We start from the raw sequence: 17,356 nt of genomic DNA, 5'->3' as shown, positions 1-17,356 counted from the left end.
AACTCAAGTGTAGAGACCATATTACACCAGCTAGACGGGCTCTACACTGGCTTCCAGTGGAGTCTAGAATCCGGTTCAGAACCCAACGATTATACAAAAATCTTTACAGGATAAAATGCCGGATTACTTACAACAGCTCCTTCCAACAAGAACTAATGTAAGGACCCTGAGATCTAATACTCAGCACCTTCTACTTGCTCCAAGATGTTGCACTGTAAAGGTGGCCCATTCAGTCTTCTTTGCTATGCGGCCTACAGTATGAAATGCTCTTCCCTTTGAGCTGAGATCCACTGAATCGCGCAAGATTTTTTTTTAAAAAGCTGAAGACCCATCTTTTTAATTTATCTGTTTTTACCTTACCATTGAATTGTTTTATTCATTTTAATCTGTCCCCCTTGCTCGCGACTTCCTTTTATGTTTCTGTGTAATGTCTATTGTCCTGTAGCTCCCTCACGCCTTCGGGTCTATGGCCATGCTACACAAATAAATAAAGTAAAAATAGCTACACTGACCTTTCCTTCTACGGAAAGCCTCAGTGAAAGGTACTAGAGTGGTGTGCCTTTCCAAGGCAGGCCTCAAGTGGAGGGAGGAGGAGTAGGATAGCTTGCCAAAGCACACCAAAGGGGTGTTAACCACAATGGAGTTCCTTTCTTGTGCAAGGTGCGTCTCTAGTGGAGGGAGCTGTAGTGCATTTTCTTTCGCAGGCACGCCTCAAATGGAAGGAGCCTGAATCGCGTTCCTTTGCAAGTCATGCCTCGAGCTAGACTGACGTTTACTTCGAAGGCAGGCCTCAAGTGAAAGATACGAGAGTGATGTGCCTTTCCAAGGCAGGCCTCAAGTGGTGGGAGCAGGACTAGCAATGCTCGTGAAGACACGCTAAATACAGTGAAGTGAGTTGAAATACTGTTGCATTTTTATTGAAGGTACACCTCCAGTGCTGGGAGCAGGAGCACTCTTCCTTTGTAAGGCATGCACAAATTCAAAGCCTATGGGTCCCTTTGGGTCACTTTCAATGAATAATGGGCATTCCCGAAAATCAGCCAATCTCCCAATACTTTTCCTTTGTATGATACAAAAGGAAACAAGTCTGTAGGCAGAGGGCTGGCTTGGAAGGGCATTGGGGACAGTACACCCGAGTATCCCTCATCCTTCCTTGTTTTGTACACACCTTACATTTTCTGTATGGTTGCGTCTTCATGGCTGTGGCAGGAACATATTCAGCAAAGTGTTGATCTTGCAATCTGGCCACATCTTCTACCTATAGAAATGAGGGAATATGTACATGGACCATAGTCACAGATTGTACAACTTCTTTTTCAAAGTTCAGAAACGAGAGGATGTATTGTGGAGCAGCTGGATGGTACATCACATGACCATTGTGTGTAGCTACATGCATAATGTGTATGGGCAATTTTTTGTACCATATGCACGACTTGCATTCAGCATGGTATGGCTGAAGCACTTGGTCTGCTTTAGCTACTCCACCCATGTACTTGTTGTAGTCCAGAATGCAGTTGGGCTTCCGCACTTGCTGAGCCTGCCCGTGCACAGTGACTAGTGAAGTACTTTTATCATGTATAGTACTTAGCATGTGCACATCCCTTATGTTGCAGAATTTTACTGCCAACAGTTCATTCCGCCACAATGCCATACATGCTCCCTTGTCCAACTTCTTACACACAAGTTGTCTGGGGAAGCCTTTGCTGTTACTGCGGATTGTATCTCATGCCAGAGTCCCCACATTGTACAATTCCTTGAAGAGTTGAATTCCTGTGTAGAAATGGTCCACATATAAATGGTGACCCTTGAGGAGCAATGGTGTGATAAGATCCCAAAAAATCTTTGCACTTGTACCTAAATGGGCTGGGCAGCCCAGAAGGTTTAGGGTGGAGTCTTTTCCAGTGTAGACTCTCATGCTATAGGCATACCCAGTGGTACTTTTGCACAACATGTACACACCTTCAACCCGTATCATGCTCTCTTGCTCGGAATCAACTGCTTGAACACTACCCGGCCTTTTGACAACATCAATGATTCATCAATGGAGATGTGCTGCTAGGAACATACTGTCATGATGCCCGCTCCCGGGGAGCCGGTTCAAGCCCTGCGTCCCCGAAAGCGGACATCCAGTCCCCAAGGAAGGACCCAGCAACCCCATATAGGGGCCCTTTGGACAGTGTCCTGGCGCCTATGGTGCCAGGCTCGTAAAAGACACCAGTCCTGGCGCCATAGGCGCCAGGCTCATTATGGAAGTGCTTGGGTGCACTAACCTGATGCAGACCATGCTGCAGGATCCCGGCCTCCTTGAGGCCTGAAAGGAACTACTTTACCTGTGGGACTAATTTACCATCCGGGCGTGGTCGGGGAAGGATACATACCTGATTGGAGGAAGGATACATACCTGGAACTTCTTCCAAGGCTATTTAAACCCCACCCGAACAGCCACACGTGCTTCGCGTTGTTCTGCATCTAGCAGCTGGACGCTCACCGTGTCTGCTCCTGCATCCTGACTTCTGCCACGCCTGCCAGCATCCTGGATCACCTGCAAAGGAAGAGAAGAAGAGAACAGAAGAAAGAAAAGTCCTTACCTGCTAAATCCGCATCCCGGAGACATCTCGCCGACAATCCTGAAAAGGAAGACTTTATTTAAAAGCTCATCGCGTCGATCGCTGTAGCGCCGCATTCCACTCACCTTTACAGGGCGCCTCCATGTTCAGCAGCGATCATCCGGATTCGCAGTCACGCCCCAGCGCCTAGGGAGAAAAAGACCAGAACAAAAGGTGAGAGAGAGAAGGGAATAAGGAAAGCTAAATCTCCATGTTAAGACTTACCTGTTGATTCATTCCCTCTTCATTTCGGGTCCGCGCCGTATCCTGGCATTTCCGGACCCCGGCCCCTAAGGGGAAAAAGAGACATCAGCGTTAATGAGCGAATGAAAAGACATTACCAAAAAACGCTCATTAAAGACTTACCTGATTTCTACAAGGATTTCACCTCTCATCTCTGGTCGGTGCCTGTTCCCCGGCATTCCGTACCCCGGCCCCTATGGGGAAAAAGACACTAGCATTAGTACATTAATGCATGGACACAAGGGGAACCTCTCATCAAAAAACTTACCTGGAAGCCTAGCAAGTTTGGTTCTCACCAATCTGAAAATCCAGTGAAGTAACTGCATACCAACGCGCCCCTGCATCAGAAGCAGGATGGAGAGCTCGTCCTTCCAGACCCTAAGGTGAGACGCTACGAGGAATCACAGAAGGGTTTCGAGGAGGGTGAGAGGGGAAAGTGGGAGGCTGATTGCATTACCCCGCAGACAGTTAATCCCCTATTTTCGCCTACAGAAGGATACTTCTGCGAGCCAGACAAGCCAGATTTGGGGGCCCGGTCCAGTCCGTCTTCCGAACCCTGCGCATCACCTTAGAAGAGGTCACAGCAGCGCGAACCAGGCCAGCGCCTCCGTGGGAGTCAGGTGAGCGTTACAGAACGCGAAGCCTTCCTACAAATTCCCACCCAGGCGCTGTAGAAAGTTCTGAGACTGATCAGTTGGCCCAATTACTGGGGGAATTACGGGCCGAAGTACATGCCGCTCGTCAAGAGACTAATGCCCTCAGGAGAGAATTAATAATATCAAAGGAAAGAACTGATGACCTGGCCAGACAGCTTTTGCAAGGTCAAGCTGGGCAAACTCCTCTACCCGGTTCCGGAGGGAACCCCGCTCCTGTGGTTTCCAGTAACCCTGTGCAGATTAATCTACCTGGAAACATGCCGCTGGCCCCACCCGAACGCTTTTCTGGGCCCCCCAAACGATTTGCCGTATTCATGAATCAGTGTCGTTTGCACTTCCTATGCAGACCTGGGGCCTTCCCTAATGATCAGACCAAGGTAGCCTTTGTATTGTCATATCTCAGCGGCTGCGCTGCCGATTGGTCAGTTCCACTGGTTACTCAAGATGACCCGATTCTGCGTGATTTTCAAAGGTTTCAAGCAAGCATGGAAAGGTTATTTGCTCGACACTCTCAGAGGCAGGCTCTGGATGACGAACTTCTATCCTTGCGACAGGGCAATCAGGACCTCCTATCCTATATTTCAACCTTTAATAGACTAATTGTGGAAACGGGATGGCCAGAGGATAAAAGAGTCTCGTTGTTTTATCGAGGGCTACGCGGAGAACTTAAAGATGTCTTGGCCCAAGTTGTAAATCCGCCCCAAGAATGCACAGAGTATATAGACTTAGTGGTCCAATTGGATCACAGACTTCAAAACAGAAAAGCAGATCGGTCCAGGTTTGAGACCCGGGTGTTGGTCAAGACCCATGCTAATCTCTAGGGAGTTGATGTCTCTGAGCCTATGCAAATTGGAGGGGTTAAAGGACCCTTAACTCAAAAGGAACGTGAAAGGAGGCGGCAGTTAAAATTATGTCTTTATTGTGGGAATTCTGGACACTTTCTATGAGATTGCCCGGCAAAACCGCCCCGAAAGGCGGTAGGAGCCGCTGATAAAAACCATGAAGACTCTGTTTCGGGAAACGACTCCACCCGACAAGTGTAGTGGTCCGCTTGCCGATCTTGAAAACTAACTCTCAGACCTCGCATTTCATTGTGCCAATGGTTCTCGTAGATCCAGAACAGCCTAAGCGGTTGCATGCAATAAAGGCATACATCGATAGTGGGGCTATTGGAAATTATGTGGATCGTGAATTGGTCTCTAGGATTAACCTCCCTCTCCGTCCTAAAACCAGCAAAGATGTCATCACCACAGTCGATGGAACTGAAATTGCCTCTGGACCGGTAACACATTCCACTACTGAGGTGACTCTTATTGGTCCCGACGGCCATCGGGAGGGTGTTGTGTTTGATGTAATCAAGGCTCCACAGTTTCAGGTTATTCTTGGAATCCCTTGGTTAGAGACACATAATCCTCGAATTGATTGGCGAGCTAAGAGAATAACCTTCCCGGATTGTACACAAACCTGCTACCCAGAAAACCTGAAGATTAATCTAGCATCTGTAACCTCTGCCTCCATGCAAATACCTCCGGAATACCAAGACTTTCAGGACGTCTTCCAAAAGGAACAGGCCAACACGTTACCTCCTCACAGATCGTACGATTGCCAAATCGATCTGGTGCCCGGTGCACAACCCCCTTGTAGCAGGATTTATGCCCTTACCGAACCTGAGAATCTGCATTTGAGACAATATTTGGATCAATACCTAGCTAATGGTTTTATTCGCCCGTCAAAGTCCCCGGCATCCTCGGCTTTGTTCTTCGTGCCCAAAAAAGAAGGCGACCTTAGAACTTGTATCGATTACCGCGCGTTGAACCAGATAACGGTTAAAAACCGTTATCCTCTGCCTCTGATCCCTGAACTCCTTGACCAGGTGAAGGACGCTTGCATATACACCAAGTTAGATCTCCGGGGGGCTTATCATCTGGTACGAGTTAAAGAAGGCGACAAATGGAAAACTGCCTTCCGTACTAAATACGGATTATTCGAGTACCAGGTGATTGATGCCTTTCGGATTGTGTAACGCGCCAGCTGCCTTCCAATACTTCATGAATGATGCCCTTCGGGAACTCATCGATGTTTGTGTTGTCGTATATATCAATGACATTCTGGTGTACTCCTCTTCGGAATCTGATCACAGAAAACACGTCAGGGCAGTACTTGAAAAACTGCGCCAACACAAACTATTTGCTAAATTGGAGAAATGTGTTTTCCATACCACAGAAGTCGAGTTTCTAAGTTTCATCCTGACACCCAAAGGAGTCCAAATGGACTCAAGAAAAGTGGATGCCATCCTCAAATGGCCATCACCTACCTCTGTAAAAGGGGTTGAAAGCATGCTCGGCTTTGCCAATTTCTATCGCAGGTTTATCCCGGAATTTTCACGCGTGGTAGAACCCATTACTGCACTCTTGAGGAAAAATAAACGTTTTGAATGGTCTGAAGAAGCCGAGCAGGCCTTTCAGGATTTAAAAGCTAAGTTTACCTCTGCACCTACATTGAAACACCTGCGTCCAGATCTCCCTTATGTCGTTGAGACTGACGCATCCAGCCTAGCCATGGGAGCTGTCCTGTCCCAAAGAGATCCCGAAACCAACCAACTGCATCCCGTAGCATTTTGGTCCAGAAAATTCTCGGCACCCGAGGTTAATTATGCAATCACGGACAAAGAACTGTTAGCCATTAAGTCTGCTTTTAAAGCCGGGCGGCATTATCTGCTTGGCGCTCGACATACCATCACAGTGATCACTGATCACCGGAATTTACAGTATTTGAAAACCGCCAAGGCTCAGTCATCACGGCAGCTCCGATGGGCTTTGTTTTTCGCTGAATTTGATTTCGTGATTACCTATCGACCTGGCTGCAAGAATGGCAAAGCAGACGCCTTATCCCGAATTGGAATGGGAGAATCTGATACAAACTCAGAACCAGTACCAATAATTCCCGAACAGAGGATTCTAGGCATGACTTTGTTACAGACGCTTGAAGACATTCAAGCCAGAGAGAACAAACTCCTGGACCCTACAACCTTACAGAATTGGATACAAAAGGGATCAGACTTTACCATAGATAATGGTTTATTTCCAAGGACGCTTATTCCTGCCACATAAGGAATTACACGAACTAGTTATTTCCGGTTATCATGATGCATCAATAGAGGGACACCCCTGTATTGCCAAGACAGAGGAAAAGGTGAAAGGACAATTTTAGTGGCCCTCTTGGCGAAAAGATGTTAAATCTTTTGTGATGTCCTGTGGTGTTTGCGCCCAAAATAAAAGTCAAAAGAAAAGACCAGCCGGTCTCCTTCAACCTCTAGACATACCGCCAGCACCCTGGCACACCCTATCAATGGATTTTATTACGGACCTGCCTCCTTGTTCGGGGTACAATATTATTCTGGTAATTGTGGATTTGTTTTCCAAAATGGCCCACTTTATTCCTTTGAAAGGTTTACCTTCAGCTTCTGTCCTAGCCAAAGAATTCCTCGAAAATATTGTTCGGCTACATGGATTCCCATCTATACTAATCTCTGACCGGGGAAGCCAATTCATTTCCCACTTCTGGCGCAAATGTTGTCAAATGGCGCAGATCGACGTAAAATTATCGACCAGTCACCACCCTCAGACCGATGGTCAGACCGAGAGGACAAATCAGACCCTTGAGCAATACTTACGGTGTATGTTACAGCAATCTGAAAGCAACTGGAAAGACATTCTTTGGATAGCTGCATACGCATATAATAATTCGGTACACTCTGGAACTGGCCACAGTCCTTTTTATACTTTGTTTGCCCATCACCCTGGAACCTCAAACCTTGACTCACCTCAGAACCTCAGAATGCCAGCAGTAGAACATCTGCATTCTACAATTACCCAAGCCTTCAAAGAGGCAACTACGCATTTTCAACAAGCCAAGAGAAAATACAAGGAGAATGCTGATCTACATCGGAGTGAAGCACCTCCGTATCAGATTGGGGATCAAGTGTGGTTAGCTACCAGACATTTACCACTCAAAGGGCCTCAAACTTTTAACCCAAAATATCTGGGACCTTATTCTATTACGGCAATAATTAACCCAGTGGCTGTTAAACTTGATTTTCCAGATAGTATGCGAATTCACCCTGTTTTTCATGTGTCACTTCTGAAAACAGTGGTACCCGGAACCCGACTACTCAAACCTCCAGAACCTATTCTAATAGATGGGGAGCCAGAATTCGAAGTGAAGAACATTTTAGACTCAAAAATGTTTAGGTCAAAACTGTTCTACCTAATTGATTGGAAGGGGTACGGACCTCAGCAGAGGTCCTGGGAACCCAGCGACCATGTGCATGCACCTCGATTAGTCAGGAAATTCCACTGACTCTTCCCAGACAAACCAAAACCCCCGGAGGGAACAACCTTGGGAGGTGCCTTGGGGGGGGGGGAGTGCTGTCATGACGCCCGCTCCCGGGGAGCCGGTTCAAGCCCTGCGTCCTCGAAAGTGGACATCCAGTCCCCAAGGAAGGACCCAGCAACCCCATATAGGGGCCCTTTGGACAGTGTCCTGGCGCCTATGGCGCCAGGCTCTTAAAAGACATCTGTCCTGGCGCCATAGGCGCCAGGCTCATTATGGAAGTGCTTGGGTGCACTTACCTGATGCAGATCATGCTGCAGGATCCCGGCCTCCTTGAGGCCTGAAAGGAACTACTTTACCTGTGGGACTAATTTACCATCCGGGCGTGGTCGGGGAAGGATACATACCTGATTGGAGGAAGGATACATACCTGGAACTTCTTCCAAGGCTATTTAAACCCCACCCGAACAGCCACACGTGCTTCGCGTTGTTCTGCATCTAGCAGCTGGACGCTCACCGTGTCTGCTCCTGCATCCTGACTTCTGCCACGCCTGCCAGCATCCTGGATCACCTGCAAAGGAAGAGAAGAAGAGAACAGAAGAAGGAAAAGTCCTTACCTGCTAAATCCGCATCCCGGAGACATCTCGCCGACAATCCTGAAAAGGAATACTTTATTTAAAAGCTCATCGCGCCGATCGCTGCAGCGCCGCATTCCACTCACCTTTACAGGGCGCCTCCATGTTGAGCAGCGATCATCCAGATTCGCAGTCACGCCCCAGCGCCTAGGGAGAAAAAGACCAGAACAAAAGGTGAGAGAGAGAAGGGAATAAGGAAAGCTAAATCTCCATGTTAAGACTTACCTGTTGATTCATTCCCTCTTCATTTCGGGTCCGTGCCGTATCCTGGCATTTCCGGACCCCGGCCCCTAAGGGGAAAAAGAGACATCAGTGTTAATGAGCGAATGAAAAGACATTACCAAAAAACGCTCATTAAAGACTTACCTGATTTCTACAAGGATTTCACCTCTCATCTCGGGTCGGTGCCTGTTCCCCAGCATTCCGTACCCCGGCTCCTATGGGGAAAAAGACACTAGCATTAGTACATTAATGCATGGACACAAGGGGAACCTCTTATCAAAAAACTTACCTGGAAGCCAAGCAAGTTTGGTTCTCACCAATCCGAAAATCCAGTGAAGTAACTGGATACCAACGCGCCCCTGCATCAGAAGCAGGATGGAGAGCTCGTCCTTCCAGACCCTAAGGTGAGACGCCACAAGGAATCACAGAAGGGTTTCAAGGAGGGTGAGAGGGGAAAGTGGGAGGCTGATTGCATTACCCCGCAGACAGTTAATCCCCTATTTTCGCCTACAGAAGGATACTTCTGCGAGACAGACAAGCCAGATTTGGGGGGCCCGGTCCAGTCCGTCTTCCGAGCCCTGTGCATCACCTTAGAAGAGGTCACAGCAGCGCGAACCAGGCCAGCGTCTCCATGGGAGTCAGGTGTGCGTTACACATACACTTCCGCAAATCGCTGACTAAAGTGCTTCAGCAATGGCTATCAAAATGTGGGTCAGTTCTGGGTAATGCTGCCGAGTTGTCCATGAAATGCAACATACGCTGCAGTGCTTGAAAGCGATTTCTATGCATTGTTGCTGAATAATATTCCCATGAGCAGAATGAGACTCCAACATTTTCTCATTTCAACATTGGTTGTTGGAACCCATGCTTGTGCGTTGGAATCGGGTTTCAGAGTGGGACCCTGTGACCTCAAGAACTATGCAGCGTATAAATTGGTTTGCTGAACCACATCTACAATGAATCCAACAACAACAAAAAGGTTGAAAAATTCAATTGGCTGAAACCCATCTGTATTCACTGTGCACCCTGATATACCAGTGAAAGGGGACACAACAAGCTGAGCCAGTGCTGGAGGTATCCACTGTGACTCATCAGCCATGTCAGGATGGGGCACATTCCTTGCACATCCTGCATGGCCCCTCCCCCTGACAGGTCCCCTGCATGTGAGAAATGTGGGAAAAGATGCATATACTCTTTCATCCTCTTTGTAATCGTGGTTATGAGTCCAGGCTAAAGGTACTCAATTGGGTATCTAAAAAGTCTATATGGATTTTTAGGTGTCTATTGTCTCCTCAAGGGGACACCTAAGTTTTAGGATCAAGCGCAGTGCAAGTAATGCTGGGGCTCCAAACTAGAACATGCTGATGCCCATGTTGATGCCATTCTGACCCTTATAGCAATGGTTCTCAGTCCTGATACGATCAGAGGTTGTTGTCCCCATAAGACATGATCCTAAAACGTAGGTGTCCCCTTGAGGAGACAATAGACACCTAAACATCCATATAGACTTTTTAGATACCCAATTGAGTACCTTTAGCCTGGACTCATAACCATGTTTGAAGATGGAAGGGGATTTACACCAACTCAGGCCACCTTTTTAGTGATTCTATTCTTTGTCTTCACAGTAACCATATTGTGATTTTTTCACTGAATGAACATGGACAACTGTCCGGTCTCTCATCAGATTTTGCCACAAAACCTGACACATGGCAGATGGAAGGTCAGTAAACCATCACATCTATTGTACTTTTGACATTTCCGTCTACATATATGAGAGAACAATAACTGACATGTTGGTAGCCTTGTATGTGTGTCTTTTACAGCTGAGTTGTTTCATCTGAGCTACCTTTAACTATTTGAGCTAAATGTGTATTTTGTGGATGTGTGTCACCCTCACTGAACTATATAGAGATACATAACTCATAATGTATTCTCTAAGCATTTGAGCCTGTAGCAGTGATTGAGGAGTGACTATGGATTATGTTTGTTTGTCCATAGGTTCTTCTCTTGAACTTCCCTGTACATGGTGATAAGAAGCAGGGTAAAGTATACACCCTGTGGCAAAACTGGTGATCTATTGCTTGAAATTACCAGTATTCTTTTAAAGAAGACTGTCCTGAAGAAAGTGTCCTACTTAAGTTCACACCACTGAAACCGGTAGACAGTGGTTGTGACATGGTGGAGGTCAAAACCAAACCTACCCACACCATGAACAACCTTTGTATGTTTTTTAACTCTCCCACACTCTGTCTAATACTCAGCATTTTCTAGATGGGTGTTCTGGGTCGTTATTTGTTTGTCTTCGTCTAAAAAGCTCACCCAGTCAGGGAGTGCCTGCTACATTTTTTTTCGTAGCACTCCGCCGGAGTTTTGAGCTATTAGTTCTTAACTTGGAGCTACCCTAGAACTGTTCACCCTGTCTACGGCATATTAAAACATTATGTACCCAAAGTAGAAGTACAGACATTTGTGGCTTCCTTTGTAGTGTTCATATCTGAATAGAGATCAGTAGCAGTCTGTTTGGCTATTTGGTCAGTGAAAGCATTCCCTTTTCCTACATAATCTATAATTTTCTGATGTGCCGCGCACTTCATAATTGCTAGCTGAGTAGGAAGTGCAAGTGCTGAGAGTAGCTGAACTATCAAGGTGCCATATTGAATATTCGTTCCATGTGAGGTCAAGAAACCTTGTTCTGCCCAAAGTCTACCGAAGTTGTGAACCACCCCAAAAGCATACTGACTATCAGTATATATATTTACTCTAAGCCCTTCGGAAAGTTCGCAAGCTCCGTTCAATGCAGTAATCTCTGCACCTGCGTGTGAGTTATGCGAAATTTCTTTGGTTTCCACAATCGTGCTTAATGTAGTGATGGCATAAGCAGCAGAGCATGTACCATCCGGAAGTTTGAAAGAAGAGCCATCGTAAAACAGCTCTCCTTGTGGGTCGTTCAGAGGTGTATCTTTCAAATCAATCCTGCCTTTAGTTTCTTGCTCTGTGGTATAAAGGCAGTCATGTGACGTTTCGTCACTGCAAGCAATATCTTGCGGAAGAGGTAATAATTCAGCCGGATTCAATACACAACACCTTTTAATTTGGATATGCGGTGCCAACAAGATCAATTCGTATCTCGTTAATCGTGCAGAGGTAAGATGTTGTGTTTGCGTTCTTTTTAATAGAACGTCTACAGAGTGAGGTACCAACAAGGTTAAAGCATAGCCTAGGACCATTCCCTCACTCTGTTTTATAGATGCAGCAGCGACAGCTCTCAGACATTTCCGCAAAGCACATGCAAGAGGATCAAGGGTGGAGGAAAAGTAACCACACAGCCTATTCTTCCTCCCATGATCCATCACATTCATGCACAAACAACTTGAAGGCCTTTTCCTAATTTGGTGTGCACAAAATCAGTGCTGAACACAGTGCAGTCTTGAGCAAATCAAAAGCTTTCTGGTGTTCCAAGTTCCAGGTTTCATGGCAATGGCAAAGAAATGCCCTTCTTTGTCAAAGCCAACATTGGTTTAATCACTAGCAAAAAGTTTGGGATCCACTGTCTACAGTAAGAAGCCATTCCTATCAAGGCTCTGACTTCCTTCTGCGTGTTTGGGACAGACATGCTAGAAATGATTTTAATTTGTTCAGGTGGCAATCTTCTTCCCTCCTTTGACAGGAGATAGCCTAAATAGGTGAACACCTGTCGACAATATTGAAACTGTTTCAGTCAAGCTTTACGTCTATGTTTTGCTAGATGAATAAGCAATAACACAGTGCCTTCTTTACAAGCACTTTCTGAATATGCAGCTAAAAGAGGATCGTCAACATATTGAAGCAATATACAAGTAGTAGGCAACTCAAGTGTGTCGAGCTGTTCTTTCAAAGCCCAACTGTAAATGCTCAGACTTTCTGTGTACCCTTGTGGAGCACGGGTGAATGTAAACGAGTGTCCCCCTAGGGTGAACGTGAACAGGTATCTGCTATCCTTGTGTATAGGAATGCTAAAGAAGGCATTCTTAAGATCTACGACACTAAAATGAGTAGCAGAAGCTTGGATCATCGTTAATATCGTTGTCACATCAGGCACAATAGGTAATTCTGGAGCGACGATCTTATTGATAGCGCATAAATCGATAATGAAACGGAAAGGAATTGCATTATCCCCTTTCTTATACACCAGTAAAATCGGACTATTGCACAAACTACCTGCAATTTCTTCAATTACCCCACGGTGTACAAAATCGCAAACTATACACTTTAAAGCTTGCTCACCATCAATCGAAATCTTATACTGAGGAATATGTGGCAACTTTACGCCAGGTTTCAAAATTATTTTAACAGGCTCAATTTGTAAAATACCAACATCATTGTCATCAATTGCCCATACACATTCCGGAACGTCACTAAATTCCGGCGGGAAAGGTCTAGTCAGAAACTGTGAGACAGAAAATTGCTGTGTTGAAATCGTCAAACGCACTCCATCCGAAGAACAATGAATTACCGCATTTAATTCCTTCAACAGATTCAACCCCAACAAATTCTCACCACATTTTGATGTCAAAAGAAATGGACAGTGATCCATGAATGGACCCAGTGAAATCGGTACCGGCAAAGAAACCGGACTAACCACTCGTGTACCTGAAAACCCTACATAAACATTAGTTTGCCCTGACAGTGGAATGGCTGGAACACGTGAATGGTCAATGGAACACTTCTGTGCTCCTGTATCTATCAAAAATAGATGTTTCCTATTTCCCACCATCATCTCAACATAGCGACCTTTCTGATTAACGGGAATAGGTGTAGGTTCCAACCCCTGCTTCGGGCAATCCTAGTGAAACAATATATCATCAAAGGGAATGTCTTCAGAGAGATAAGCAGTAGAAGGATGATCAAAAATATTTCTATTATCCACACTCAGTGGCTGATTGTCTTGCGAAAAGGACACAGAATTCTGAGAAAACTGGCTTCTACCAAGACCCCCTACCCCAGGGCGGCCTCTGGATCGTCTAGCCATGATACCATATGCATTATTCGACCTCTGCTGGAGGATCGGGCATTGTGCTCGCCAATGGCCCTCTTGTCTGCAATAAGCATACTGGTTTGCGTGTACAGGACCCAACGGCGCGTTACCTTGTGGAAAATACTGTCCCCGAAACTGTGCAGTACTCCCTCTAGGTCCTCTAACAATCTTAAATCTCCCTTCTTTTTTCAATCCTTTCCTTCTCATTATTGACTCGGTTTTCATAATACTGAGCCATATGCAACACTTCAGACTGAGACTTAGCTTGCCATGCGCTCTTAGAAGTCATAATTTGTGACTGGATGTCAGGTAACAATCCACGTATAAATTTGTCCACAACTAATCTTTTTCCAGACTATGTGCTTAAATCATGTGCGCTAAAATCTGAAAATACTTGTTCAAACCGATTAAAGAATTCGGTAGCACCCTCAGAGTTTCCTTGGATACAAGCAGTGAGTTTGTCCCACACTATCCTTTTTTCAGGGATTAAGGCTTTCAATTTTGTCACTATTCTATCAGGCAAAGTCAGTATCATCTGTGGTGGTCTCTCACCAGCTTTCCTTTCTCTATCTTGCCTAGTCAAATCATCCCATGTGTCCCCTAACCCTGGTACATCATCTACTGTCCTAATTCGTTTCCACAAATCGGCAGGTAGGAGCACACGAAATAAATCTATAACACTGATGAATGCAAGACAGATTCTATCTCTTTATAAAACCCTGTCAGATTCTTTCAAATATCTGGGATAGATTGTCTGATGGTATTTACTTCCTGTCTTGAGAACGGGACGTGAACAAACTGCGATACATAATGTGCATCAATATCATAGGTGGCAACGCCTGTTGCGGCATTAGCCAGAACCTCAACTTTAGGAACGAATGTCGGAGTAACCTCTCTCATAGGTAGCTGAGAAACAGGTAACTCCGAACGCTTACTAAGCAACAAAGCTAAATTGAGTGCTAAAGCAGTTGAAAGAGTGTCAGACAAAAAAGCTCGCTTATAGATATTCAATAATTCTGCGGGACAACAAATCTTTCTCTGTATACATTCATCCTGTAGGTACTCTACCATTACCTGTATCACTTTCCTCTGCATTTCTGGCATATACTGACTATACGTGTCATATACTTCTATGGGAGATATCGACATATCTGAAATCCATCTTAGTGCATCTCTTGTACAAATTTGTGTTTCTTCACTCATTGATTTTTTAAGAGGAAGGAACCGTTTCTGTACAAAAATAGGGCCCAAACTATCACCATCTATTTCATCAGTCCGTAACTTTTCTAACTCCCTTCTATATCATTCAATCTGTTCCACATTACGGATAAATGGATTCCCATCCCTTCAATAAAAACAGTTTTCTCAGGAAAACTTTCTAGATTAGAGAGTGTAGCAAAAACATCAGATTGTTCACCTTTTTCCATGTCTGTCTAGCCCATGCATTCAGATCTCGCTTTCTTTGTTTAGAAACTGTGTTGCGAGTAACAATTTTCGATTCAGCACCCTAATCGACTACAAGCGGAACAGAACCACTTGGAAGAGAAAAAGTACACAAATCTTGTACAGTATGTAATGAAGGTGCTATCACTGGTGTCAAAGACAAATCTACCGGACCCATGGCAGCCGGCAAAGGTGGAGGTACAGGTGGAGGAGCGACAATAGGAAGTGGAGCAATAGCTCGTGGCAGAGGAGTAATAAGAGGAGTAATAAGAGATGCAGGAATTACTACGGGAGGAGGAACAATAGCAGGAAGAGGTAAAGCAACAGGAATAGGTACATAAGGAGGTGGCGCAGTGGCAGCAGGGCTTCGTTCAATTAAAAGCTTATCGATCAGTTCATCTGATGCATGAAAATGTTTAGATGGGTATATTTTCTGAATGACAAGTTGAAAAGCACTATCCATGTTTCTAACTGACTCTGACTGTTTTTGTTGATCATACAATAACACTTTCTCAGCGTTCGAAATATGGCGGCATGCATGTTTCTCTCTACTTTTGAGTTGCTGCATAGCTTCTTTTTTCCAATTTTGCAATACATCAAATGCTGCAGGTCTAGCTTTTTTCTTTAACAATATAGGTTCTAAATATTCTATACGAGAAATCTCAAAGCTACCATTGTTTGGCCACTGAAGTTCGGAGGCATGTCTAGTTTGTCTGTGCCAAATATCATTAAACACTATACTACCAATGCCGTAATTACAGTACATAGTACATGCCGCCGACCCCTCCTGTGGTGCCGGATGACCAAATTCCAAAGATTGTCTGTCTCTGCGGAATAACGCCCTGAAACAGGCAGACAAATTCCCAGGCATGTCAGATTACTGGTGTTACCTGATCAATAATTGTACTTGCGAGGACAATACGCCAAATCAAATATCAGGATACTTAGGAATCGGGGCACGACTCACCTGATCAAAGGACAAAGGGAGGTCCGATCGGATTACTAAGGACAACAAAGGACCCTCATGTGGTGATTTCGGCAAAACTGCCTGCCTCGATATATGGACCCTCATCAAGATGCCGTCCCGTACCGCGTGCTCACCGTCCGGGGATTGGGTTGTGCAGTACTGTTGAGGTGTCGCGTCTCATCCAAGAAGGGTCCTCCTTTCTCACCGTCTGATCCCGCTCTGATAGCCGCGTCAACTCTTCAACGAGATGGCATCAATCTTGAGGGTCCCTATTCGAGCGCCATCTGTTAAAGCAGAGAAAAATATTGAGGCTAATTACCACAAAGTAAATACACCAAACACAGGCTATAAAGATTCACAGATCTTTTATTCTGTGCAGTTCACAAAGAAACATAGATACAGATAGCTATCTGGCTCTCAACATCCTGTAATGAGTACCAGCCCGTCAAAGAGAGTAGAGAGTGCTGGACATCTAAACATTCATACTTTTATGCAGTTTTCAGAAATATTGTCCAGCCCTGCTACATGTTAATAATTTGTGGTCTAGAGTTTGTGCCTAGTTCATATACAGCTTATACAATAATATGCAGAATGATTACATGAGTTTGCATTTCCATCAAGTTACAATGGTGATGTATATTCTCGGATCCCGCGAGCGAGAGGTCAACTGTGGGGTCCATGGGGGAAGGCTCTCTACCAGAGGTCATTGTGGTAATATTGGGGCTGTGGGCATAGTTTCAATAAGTTGGAAAAGGTGCAGTAGTTGGAAGGAAGGGTGTTGGGCAGGGTATAGGAAAGTTTCTGGGGCAAGCCAGTCTAGTGAGGCCGTTTCTGAAGGCGAGGAAGTGGTCCCCTGAGGAAGGTGTGCTATCTTGGATAAGGCAGAATGGGAACATGATGATAAATGCACAATTTAGCATAACAGATCTAAGTATAGGGTGGAGCTGAAGGGGAAGGTGGGAAGAGTTATGTATGGTAGGCATAGGGCTATTTAACCTATGTGCTACAGATGGAATTGGCTTCTAGCAGGATGGCAAATGAGGAGTGTAATTTATGTCCTTCCACAAACCTAGCCAATTCACTGGATTTGGTGAAAATTGCAGCTAGTTTCTATGCCTCCTCACCGGTACACAGTAAAACATTGCCATCTTCTGAGTCATTGGATGAAGATGCTCATGCAGACTCAGAGCATCTCAGAATTCTTAAAGCCTTGCTTGCTCTCTGTAACAATATGTTCA

Source organism: Ambystoma mexicanum, chromosome 1q (genome assembly GCF_040938575.1).
Source record: "Ambystoma mexicanum isolate Mex_15411 chromosome 1q, UKY_AmexF1_1, whole genome shotgun sequence".
NCBI classification, from domain to species: Eukaryota; Metazoa; Chordata; class Amphibia; order Caudata; family Ambystomatidae; genus Ambystoma; species Ambystoma mexicanum.
Note: the sequence above shows the minus strand (reverse complement) of the source record.